We start from the raw sequence: 11,019 nt of genomic DNA, 5'->3' as shown, positions 1-11,019 counted from the left end.
CGCCGAGCCACCCAATCGGCGTTCGCCTCACTCTGTTCTACTCCATTCTGTTAACTCGATTGGTCTGTAGAAACTGGAGCAGGCGGAGAGACAGAGGGTAGGACCAATGAAAATCCACGGAGGGAGGGCCTTGGCTGAGAGCTCCGCTTCTAACCCGGAAGGAGGGTGAAGAACGACCAGAGAGCTAGAGGCTCAATCTTGGCTAGTGTAAGGTTCATGGCACCATCCACTCCATCCCGGGCGACCGGGCAGAGGTGATGCTTTCTGTAACCTAGCTCTAAGAAGGCTGAAGCACGAGGATCGCCAGTTCGAGACTAGCCGGGACTACATGGTGAGAACCTGTCAACTAAAACAACAGCCGGGCATGGTGGCGCTAATGTTTAGTTCCAGTAATCATCATAAACCGATGATTTAGTTAATGGTTTAGTTCCAGTACTCAGGAGGCAGAGGCAGGCATAATTCTGACTGTACAACGTAAATTCCAGAATAGCCAGTACAACACGGAAGTAAACCCTGTCTCGAAAACCCGAAAATCAAACTAAGAAAACAAAAAAACAAGCCTCGTAAGACATTTTCTCCCCCTGCTTGCCAGTTAGTTCTTTCTCCAGGAATTCAGGACTTGTCTCCTTGGGTGGTCTAAATAGTAAACTGACTCTGTACTTAGAAGTGGGGATTAAGAGAGATAGGATTACTCCATCCAGGTATATAAACCTGGTATGGTGGCTCAGGCCGGTAATCCCAGCATTCTAGAAGCTGAGGCCTTGAGTTCAATGAATAAGAAAACAAAAGCTGATTACGGTGGCTTAATATCCATGACCCCAAGTACTCAGAAGTGGAGACAGGAGGATTTCTTCACCTTGAAGTTATGAGAAAAGGGCTAGGCATGGTGGCTAATGAAGACTCGTACCCAGCACTTGGGAGGCTGAGGGTGGTGAGGATCTGTCGGGGGAGAGCTATGTATACACAGAGTTCCAGGTTAGCCTGGGCCGCAGAGTGTGACACTGTCGAACAAAGAAAAAGAAATAAGGCTGAAAATGTAGCTGAGGTGGCAGAGTCCTTGCCTGGCATGAATAAAGCCTTCGCTTTAGTATCCAGCACTGTATGCATGGGGGTGGGGTGGGACTGGGAAGGCAACCGGCATAGGTTCAAAGTTGGTCTCCCCAGAACAGTGAACTCAAGTGCATCCTGAAACTGAGCCTCAAAAACAAAATGAGATGAACAAAGATTAAAAACAAAACAAGCCGGACAGTGGTGAAGGTTCATAGTCGTCTGTAACTCTACTTCCAGGGGCTCAGACACCTTCTTCTGTCCACTTTGGCACTGAATGCATGTGGTAAGCAGACACATGGGCAGGCACACACCCAAACACACACACGAAGAAAAGAGCCAGTCATGGTGGTACACACCTTTAATCCAAGTCTTCTGAAGGCAGATGCAGGCAGATCTTTGTGAGTTAGGATGTCAGCCTAGTCTACAGAGTTCCAGGACTTCCCAGAGCTACATAGTGAAACCCTGGGCAGGTGTGTGGGTAGGGGTAGGGATTGGTAAAAAGAAAAAGAAAAGAAAGGGCAAATGCCATCACTCTTGTGTTAGAGTTTATAAAGTTAATTGGCTTCAGTGCTGGCTTCAGTTCCCTTAAGCTATTCATACCATGTACGTTAGTGCCGACACTGAGCCTGTGGCTCTCGCCTATCGTAGAATGCACAACTTGGAGGTACCTGTGCCTGGCATTTCAGGAGATCCGTGGGAAGTGGGAGAGCCTGTGAAACCCATAAATAACACAGGCTCTCCCCTCCCCACCCCCAAAGCCAAAGGCAACCCCTCCGGAGTTCCCACCCTTGTGTTCCGCCCCTGGCACAGCTGTGGCTATAACTCAGGTGGTGGGGCACTTGCCCAGCATGCATGAAGCTCCAAATTCAATTACAGTGCCATGCAAATCTGTGCAAAAATAGAATCTGCATAATATAAATAAATCAAGCCCAGGCCCCTTTCTTGGACCACAGCCCAAAGCCTTCTAGACTCAGGGTCCACCTCTGGTCCTTTTTGGGACTCCTTGTACTTTCTCTCCTGTGGTTGTTTAATATACTTTCCAGTTCCATCTATTTTCCTGTCTTTAAGAAAACAGATTTATGCTGGGCATGGTGGCGCACGCCTTTAATCCCAGCATAGGAGGCAGAGGCAGGTGGATTTCTGAGTTCAAGGCCAGTCTGGTCTACAGAGTGAGTTCCAGGACAGCCAGAGCTATACAGAGAAACCTTGTCTCGAAAAGCCAAAAACCAAAAAAAGAAAGAAAACAGATTTATTTTTATCTTATTTATGTATTACATGCCGTGTCTCACTGTGTGTGTTTATCCATGGTGGCCTGAATGGACTTTGGATCCCCTGAGGCTGGAGTCACAGGGGGTGTTTGTGAGCCCCCTGACTGTGGTGTTCAAACCTCCTCATCATGAAAGAGCAGTCACTTCTCTTAATGCTGAACCATGTCTCTAGCTGCCCCTCCCTGTTTCAAAAGGAAGTATTTGCTTTGATTTGTGTGTGTGTTGTAGCTTGTGTGCTGTGTGTGTGTGTTGTAGCTTGTGTGCTGTGTGTGTGTTGTAGCTTGTGTGCTGTGTGTGTGTGTTGTAGCTTGTGTGCTGTGTGTGTGTGTTGTAGCTTGTGTGCTGTGTGTGTGTTGTAGCTTGTGTGCTGTGTGTGTGTGTTATAGCTTGTGTGCTGTGTGTGTGTGTTGTAGCTTGTGTGCTGTGTGTGTGTTGTAGCTTGTGTGCTGTGTGTGTGTGTTATAGCTTGTGTGCTGTGTGTGTGTGTTGTAGCTTGTGTGCTGTGTGTGTGTGTTGTAGCTTGTGTGCTGTGTGTGTTGTAGCTTATGTGCTGTGTGTGTTGTAGCTTGTGTGCTGTGTGTGTGTTGTAGCTTGTGTGCCTTTTGCTGCTTTGTGGATTCTCCTTCCTCCCATGCTTTTCCACCCTTTTTCTTCCACCCTTTCAGCCTCCTAACACTGGACAAGAGAGGGAAAAGGACAGGGAAGAAAGAATTCCCTGCATAAAGTCAGGGGTCAGAAAGGGGGCAACAGCCGGGCGTGGTGGCGCACACCTTTAATCCCAGCACTTGGGAGGCAGAGGCAGGTGGATTTCTGAGTTCAAGGCCAGCCTGGTCTACAAAGTGAGTTCTGGGACAGCCAGTGCTATACAGAAAGGGGGCAACATCGTTAATTAGACGATTTGTTGCTGATTAGGGGCATCAAGTTCCTTGGGGGCAAGTTTGATCTTTGCTGTGAGGATATCTAATATCTGTCTTCTTGTTCTTTCTTCTTTGTACACGACTACTTAACAGACAGTGACCAACAACAACCAACAAACAACTCCCATAAAACCCACACTGCCTCTTGGGGGAGCCTAGCATTTATACACTCTCTGAAAAGTCCCCAGAACTCCATAACTCATCACAGAAACTATCTGCAGGGGGCAAAACCACGCCTTAGCTAGAACAGGAGGCAAATCACAGTCAGCTGCTGTGGGCAGTCCAAAGCAGCCCACATCCCACTCCCGGGAGCAAACCAAAAGCACATTCTTATACTGTTCCTGTGTTTTTAAAAGAAATCAAAACACACTATAGTGTGTTCTTCCCTCCTTCCCTCCCTCCTTCCCTCCCTCCCTCCCTCCCTCCTTCCCTCCCTCCTCCCTCCCTCCCTCCTTCCTTCCTTCCTTCCTTCCTTCCTTCCTTCCTTCCTTCCTTCCTGAGCCTAGGCTGGCTTCAAATTCACTATGTAGTTGCTGCTGACCTTGAGCTCTGGATCTTCTTGCCTCCAGGTTTAGAGGCTCCTCCCTCCCTTGGGAATCCCAGTAACAGGTAGGAGGATTACAAATTCAAGGCCAGCCTGGGAGACTTATTTAAAAAAAAAAAAAAAAAACAACTACAACAACAAAACAGGAGCAGAGAGTGTACAAAACCTCTATGCTAGCTACATTTCTGTTGTGATGATAAAAATGCCACCACCAAAACAATTTATAAAAGAAAGGGTTATTCTTGCTTCCGGCCCCAGTGGGATGATAATCCATGATGGCAGAGCAGACGCAGCAGGCAGCAGGCAGCAGGCTGAGAGGTTACACCCTTTACTGTAAGCATGCAGATAGAGAGAGCAAACTAGAAATTCAAGGTTTTAAAACCCTCAAAGCTCACCTCTAGTGAATATACTTCTGGCAATTAAGGCTACACGTTCCAGACCTCCCAAACAGCGCCATCAGCTGGAGACAGAGTGTTCAAATGTCCAACACCATGGGGGACAGCTCATTTAAACCACTACACACTGGGCTGAACTCCACAGCACTGAATAACACCCAGCATGATGAGCCACACCTGGAATCTCAGACTCTGCGAGTAAATGAGGGAGGATCAGAAGTTCAAAAGCTTCCTCCAGTCAGCCAGCCTTGCCTTGAAAGAGATGTGGTGGGAGGCTAGAGGGATGGGTCAGTGGTTAGAGCAAGTACTGCTCTTGCAGAGGACCTGAATTAAGTTCCCAGAACCCACGTGATGGCTCATAACCACCTGTATCTTGACTTTCACGCATTTTGATGCCTCTTCTGGTCTTTCCAGTGGTTCACATGTGTATTCACATACAAAATTTCTACAAGTAGATGAGAAGGGGATGTAGAGATGTCTCAGCAGGTACAGGTGTTTGCTACCAAGGTGAATGACCTGAGTTCGATTCCCAGGGCACACATGGTAGGACAGAAACAAAACTCCCAGATCATCTTATCTCCATATACAGGCTGTGGCATGCCTATAGTGTACCCACCCCCACCCCACCACAGAACAATAAATGTAATTTTAAAAGACCTTTGAGCCATGCAGTAGTAGCTCACGCCTTTAATCCCAGCACTCAGGAGTCAGAGGCAGGGTGATCTCTGATTTAGAGGCTAGCCTGGTCTATAGAGCAAGTTCTAGGACTGCCAAGGTTACACAGAGAAACCTTGTCTAGAAAATAATACAAATAAATAAATAGTCCCTTGAGCCATTATAGGAAGTAGCTCTGTTTTAGGAAGTAGCTCTGTTCTAGGAAGTAGCTCTGTTGTTCTAGGATGTAGCTATGTTGGCTTGACTAGCACTCATGAATGCCTGTGTTCCATACGTGTCAGCACAAGGCCAGATGTGATAGTGTGTATGGTAATCCCAGGGCTTGGGACGCGGAGGCCGGAGAGTCAGAAGTTCAAGGCCATCCTCAGCCACACAGTGAGTTTGAGGCCAGCCTGCAATAATACATCAGACCCTTTAAACAATGTAACTTCACAAGCCACCAGAATCATGAAACTCAGTCACATAAAATAGAAGGAAAGGAAGAAAATAAGGAAGGGAGGGAGGAGGGCTGGGCATTCACACTGGGTTCTCTGAGAATCCCACACTTATACGTGGGTGAGGACTATCCTTTTCCAGAACTTTCCTTTCTATTAACATCCATGCTTAAACATCTCTCCCCAATAAACTCTGACTTCCCCTGAAATTCTTTTCTGTTGCAATGGCAGGAATCCCAGCTTAATCAAGTGCAGTCTCAGAAAAGAACTCAGTCTGCAGCAGGAGGCAGGATAGAGCTGAGTTCCCAGGATCCTCTGCCACTGACAAGACCTGGGCACACATCAGAGGTCCTAGCTGGCACCACAACTTCTGGGTCTGCGGGCCTGAGAATGCATGTTCCTAACAAGTTCCCAGGTGAAGCTGAGTTGCTGCTGCTGCTGCTGGCCTAGGTCTGTCTGTCTGTCTGTCTGTCTGTCTGTCTGTCTGTCTGTCTGTCTGTCTGTCTGACAGGATTTCATGTAGTTTGGGTTGCCCTGAAACTCCATATGTAGTCAAGGATGACCTTGAACTCCTGATCCTCTTGCCTGGCACTCACACACACACACACACACACACACACACACACACATCAAATATATATGTGTGCTGACGCACTGACACACACACACATCAAATATATATGTGTACTGGCTGGTTTTATGTGTCAAATTGACACAGGCTGGGGTTATCACAGAGAAAGGAGCTTCATTTGGGGAAGTGCCTCCATGAGATCCAGCTGTAAGGCATTTTCTCAATTAGTGATCAAGGGGGAAGGGCCCCTTGTGGGTGGGACCATCTCTGGGCTGGTAGTCTTGGGTTCTAGAAGAGAGCAGGCTGAGCAAGCCAGGGGAAGCAAGCCAGTAAGGAACATCCCTCCATGGCCTCTGCGTCAGCTCCTGCTTCCTGACCTGTTTGAGTTCCAGTCCTGACTTCCTTCAGTGATGAACAGCAATGTGGAAGTGTAAGCTGAATAAACCCTTTCCTCCCCAACTTGCTTCTTGGTCATGATGTTTGTGCAGGAATAGAAACCCTGACTAAGACATTATGTACAAATATATATTGTTTGTTTATGACACCCACTCCATCACTCCATCAGACAATGGCCTGAACTTTTCTGCAAGTTTGAAATGTTTTATAATAAGATGATGAAAATTTATAGCAGAAATACCGGGTAATCCCCGGGGAAGCAGGGCCTGAGGGCGGACCTGGGGAAAATGCTGAGGATAGCCGGATAGCCACTTCTGACCTTGATATTTTTAGTCTGAGACAGAGCCCATGGGAAAGCGAGTTTTGCTACCTGTGCCTAAAGGCTTGTGTGTGGGAGGCCTGGGACCCTGGGGAGCAGAGACAGAAGCTGGCATGGGGCGGGTATGCTTATCATCCTAGGACATAGAGTTCTTTAAAAAATGAGTTATTATTATTGTGTATGGGTGGGTGCGTGTGCCTAACTGTGTGCTTGCGACCAACTGTGTGCATATGTGGAGATCAGGCGACAACTTTGTGAAGTTGCTGCTCTTCTTTCCACCTTCATGTGGGTCATGGGGATTGACCTCAGGTCATCAGGGTTTGTGGCAATCGCTTTTTTTTTTTTTTCAGTTTTTTTTAATTAATATTTTTTTATTACATATTTTCCTCAATTACATTTCCAATGCTATCCCAAAAGTCCCCCATACCCTCCCTCCTACTTGCATACCCCCCCATTCCCATTTTTGGCCCTGGCGTTCCCCTGTACTGGGGCATATAAAGTTTGCATGTCCAATGGGCCTCTCTTTCTAGTGATGGCCAACTAGGCCATCTTTTGATACATATGCAGCTAGAGTCAAGAGCTCCGGGGTACTGGTTAGTTCATAATGTTGTTGCACCTACAGGGTTGCAGATCTCATTAGCTCCTTGGATACTTTCTCTAGCTCCTCCACTGGGGGCCTTGTGATCCATCCAATAGCTGACTGTGAGCATCCACTTCTGTAGGCCCCGGCATAGTCTCACAAGAGACAGCTATATCAGGGTCCTTTCAGCAAATGCTTGCTAGTGTATGCAATGGTGTCATCGTTTGGAGGCTAATTATGGGATGGATCCCTGGATATGGCAGTCTCTACATGGTCCATCCTTTTGTCTCAGCTCCAAACTTTGTCTCTGTAACTCCTTCCATGGGTGATTGTTTCCAATTCGAAGAAGGGGCAAAGTGTCCACACTTTGGTCTTCGATCTTCTTCAGTTTCATGTGTTTTACAAATTGTCTCTTATATCTCGGGTATACTAAGTTTCTGGGCTAATATCCACTTATCAGTGAGTACATATCATTTGAGTTCTTTTGTGATTGTGTTACCTCACTCAGGATGATGCCCTCCAGGTCCAACCATTTGCCTAGGAATTTCATAAATTCATTCTTTTTGATAGCTGAGTGGTACTCCATTGTGTAAATGTACCACATTTTTTTGTATCCATTCCTCTGTTGAGGGGCATCTGGGTTCTTTCCAGCTTCTGGCAATCGCTTTTATCTGGCAAGCCATTTAGTGTTCCCCCTTTAGCTGTTTTTTAACTTTTTATGTAGCATGCTCAGGACCCTAGGTTCCCTGGTGGCATATGCCTGTAATTTCAGAACTTGGGAGTCAGAAGCAGAAGCCAAAGGGTCAAGAGTTCAAGGTTATCCTCAAATATTTAGTGAATTGGAGGCCACCCTGGGATCCATGAGACCCAGTCTCAAACAAAACAAAATAGAATAATCCTCTTGATAAAAATGTACTTTATGCCCCAAGAGCTCTCTCACCACTATGTAGTGACAGCCTCTCCGAGTCTATTATTTACTTATTTATTTATTAATAATCGAGACCAAGAACCTGCAAAAGGCACCCTCATGTCGCTGGGGACTGGATTGAGAGGAACATCCAAAGAGGTTGCTGAGAGACTCTGCAAGCTAAGAGTTTAGCTCTGAGCTGTTCCAGGAAACTGGTTTCTTCTTTGGCAGTAGATGATGACTGGAAGTCCTGGAAGAAGCAAGGCCTGGGGTATTGGGCTCCCATTTACTCAAACTTGGGGCCTAAGATTTGGGGTATCTAGGTGAGTCCCCTCTTTATAGAAAAGTAGGTCCTTGGTCAAGCCCTTTACTTCTCTGCCCCCTAAATCTCCCCATCTAAAGTGAGGGTTAATTAGCATCCACCTTCTGGGATTGGTGCGGAGCTGAACAAGTTAGCACCCAATATGAGGGAGTACTAACTCACTGTGAGTCCATATTGAATTGCTTAGCTCTGACTCATGATAAATGTCACACAACTGTAGATGCCATCACTATGTGTCTTAGTCAGGGTTTCTATTCCTGCACAAACATCATGACCAAGAAGCAAGTTGGGGAGGAAAGGGTTTATTCAGCTTACACTTCCACATTGCTGTTCATCACTGAAGGAAGTCAGGACTGGAACTCAAACAGGTCAGGAAGCAGGAGCTGATGCAGAGGCCATGGAGGGATGTTCCTTACTGGCTTGCTTCCCCTTGGCTTGCTCAGCCTGCTCTCTTCTAGAACCCAAGACTACCAGCCCAGAGATGGTCCCACCCACAAGGGGCCCTTCCCCCTTGATCACTAATTGAGAAAATGCCTTACAGCTGGGTCTCGTGGAGGCACTTCCCAAACTGAAGCTCCTTTCTCTGTGATAACTCCAGCCTGTGTCAAGTTGACACCCAAAACCAGCCAGTACACTATGTCACCACGATCACCACCAACATTACACTAATCAGTATTATGTCATGGCCATCACCATTATCACCACCATATCCCTGCACCCTGCCACCATCATTAGTACCACCACCATCATTGCCATCACTGTAGTGGAATGCTGTCCTTTGAGCCTAGCAGTCATTGCCGTATTCGTCGGAGTGGCTGTGGCCACTTCTGGGAGCTGATTGACATTGTGTTCAGCGGTGCTCCCACACAGAAGGAGGTGGGAGGACTGTTAGACACTCCTCTGAGTTTCCAACCACTTGTTCCCGTGCGTCTGTCTTAGTTGTATTTCCGCCACAGCTTCACGACGTTGTCTTGCGGTCTCAGGAGATGGCAGAGTATACCCATGGAATGTAGTGTAAAGAGGAGGGGCTGGAGAGATGGCTCAGTGGTGAAGAGCACTGGTGGCTCTCCCAAAGGACCTAGGTTCAATTCCCAGCTCACACCTGTCTGTAACTCCATTTCCAGGGGATCTGACGCCTTCACACCAGTGCACATAAGAATGAAAGTCATCCTTGGTGCTTAGTGAGACTTTGACAGTGGTGAGGCTGTTTTGGGATCACCCAAGCTCCTTTAAGTGATTCCTCCCTCTGCTCTACAAGTAGGCCCAATAATCTCATTGACTTGCCAAGTTGAATCTTCTTGTTATGCAGTCTTGCTTTGGAGCCCTTTGTGGGGAAGGGGAGCAGGTGTTCATGTCCTACCCAATAAAAATATGCAGCATGCTGGGATTAAAGTTGTGCATCACTGTTCCCGGAGACTGAATCACCAACCACAGACTGAGCACTGGCTGGGCCTAGGCCCTCTGCACATATGTAGCATACAAAAAGCTTGTCCTTCATGCGGATCCCCCAACGACTGGCGTGGGGGCTTCCCTGAGCCTGTTACCTGCCTGCCTGTGGGTCTTGTACTCCTAAATGGACCACCTTAGCTGGCCTCAGTGGGAGAGGATGCACCTAGTCCCACAGCAACCTGGTGTGCAGGGAGGGGGGCTAGTGAGGGATGACAGGGTGGGGGGGTGGAAGATGGAATGGGGGGAGGACTTGCTTGAGGGGTTACTGGGAGGAGGGGGCTGATATTGGGATGTAAAATGAATAAATAAATTGACTTAAAAATAATCTTAAAAGAGAGTTAATTGGGCCACTTTTTACCTCCTACTAGCCCATACATATATCAGTGGTCCTCAGCCTTCTTAATGCTGCAACCCTTTAATACAGTTCATCACGTTGTGGTGATCCACAACCATAAAATTATTTTCATTGCTACTTCATAAATGTAATTCTCTCCTGTTATGATTTGTAATGTAAATATCTGGTTTGCAGGATATCTGACATGTAACCCCAGTGGAAAGGTCATTGACTCCTCCCCAAAGGGGTTTCGACCCACAGGTTGAGAATCACTGCCCTAGAGACAGCCTCTGGAGCTTTCGTTGACTTTGCTCAGTGTTGAGTTCTGGGGCCTTGTATACAGTAGTTATACAATAAATGCATGCTAGTAGTGCTGGAGCCTCGCCTTGGGGCCTCCTGCCAGCTACTCTGAAAATCTGGCTGTATAGGAACCTCCAGCAGTCGGGCCTCCAGCTGTGGGGACCAGGTGTCCCTGGGCTGCAGCCCCATGGAATGTGAACAGAAGTCTCACTGCATACAGATCTCAGGGCCCAGTTGAGAGACCGCGAGGGACTGCACGGGCTCTAGGATGCACGGCTGAATGTTCTGAAGGAGAAGTACAGATCAGAGCACACTCCTCAAGTGTGCAAAGGACTGGATGGCTGATGGTTCCAGAATGAGAGGTCAGCCTGGGAGTGCAGGTGAGCCCTAATACCGTGCCTGTCTTATAGGGTAGATGGGTAGACTCTGGAGCCTGTGGCTTGCTGGTTAAGAACTGATACAGAAAGACAAAGTGCAGACAAGAGGGGAGGGTGCTCTTTGGGCGTCTCCTACATGACCAATTAACACATAACTGGGCCTGAGTATAAAATGGACAGT

General features: G+C 47.5%; 1 long non-coding RNA gene across 1 annotated transcript; it reads left to right on the top strand.

The window, feature by feature from the left end:
- The first annotated feature begins 147 nt into the window (after positions 1–147).
- LOC147003747 (uncharacterized) lies at positions 148–9,952 on the top strand. The gene is made up of 3 exons (XR_015048039.1): positions 148–331; positions 5,515–5,733; positions 9,503–9,952. It is a non-coding gene; the product is annotated as an uncharacterized LOC147003747 (long non-coding RNA).
- Positions 9,953–11,019: the final 1,067 nt, after the last annotated feature.

The sequence above is a fragment of the Mus caroli genome, unplaced genomic scaffold (genome assembly GCF_978045245.1).
Source record: "Mus caroli unplaced genomic scaffold, Mus_caroli_1 scaffold_8, whole genome shotgun sequence".
NCBI classification, from domain to species: Eukaryota; Metazoa; Chordata; class Mammalia; order Rodentia; family Muridae; genus Mus; species Mus caroli.
This window is presented reverse-complemented; position numbering and strand designations above follow the sequence as displayed.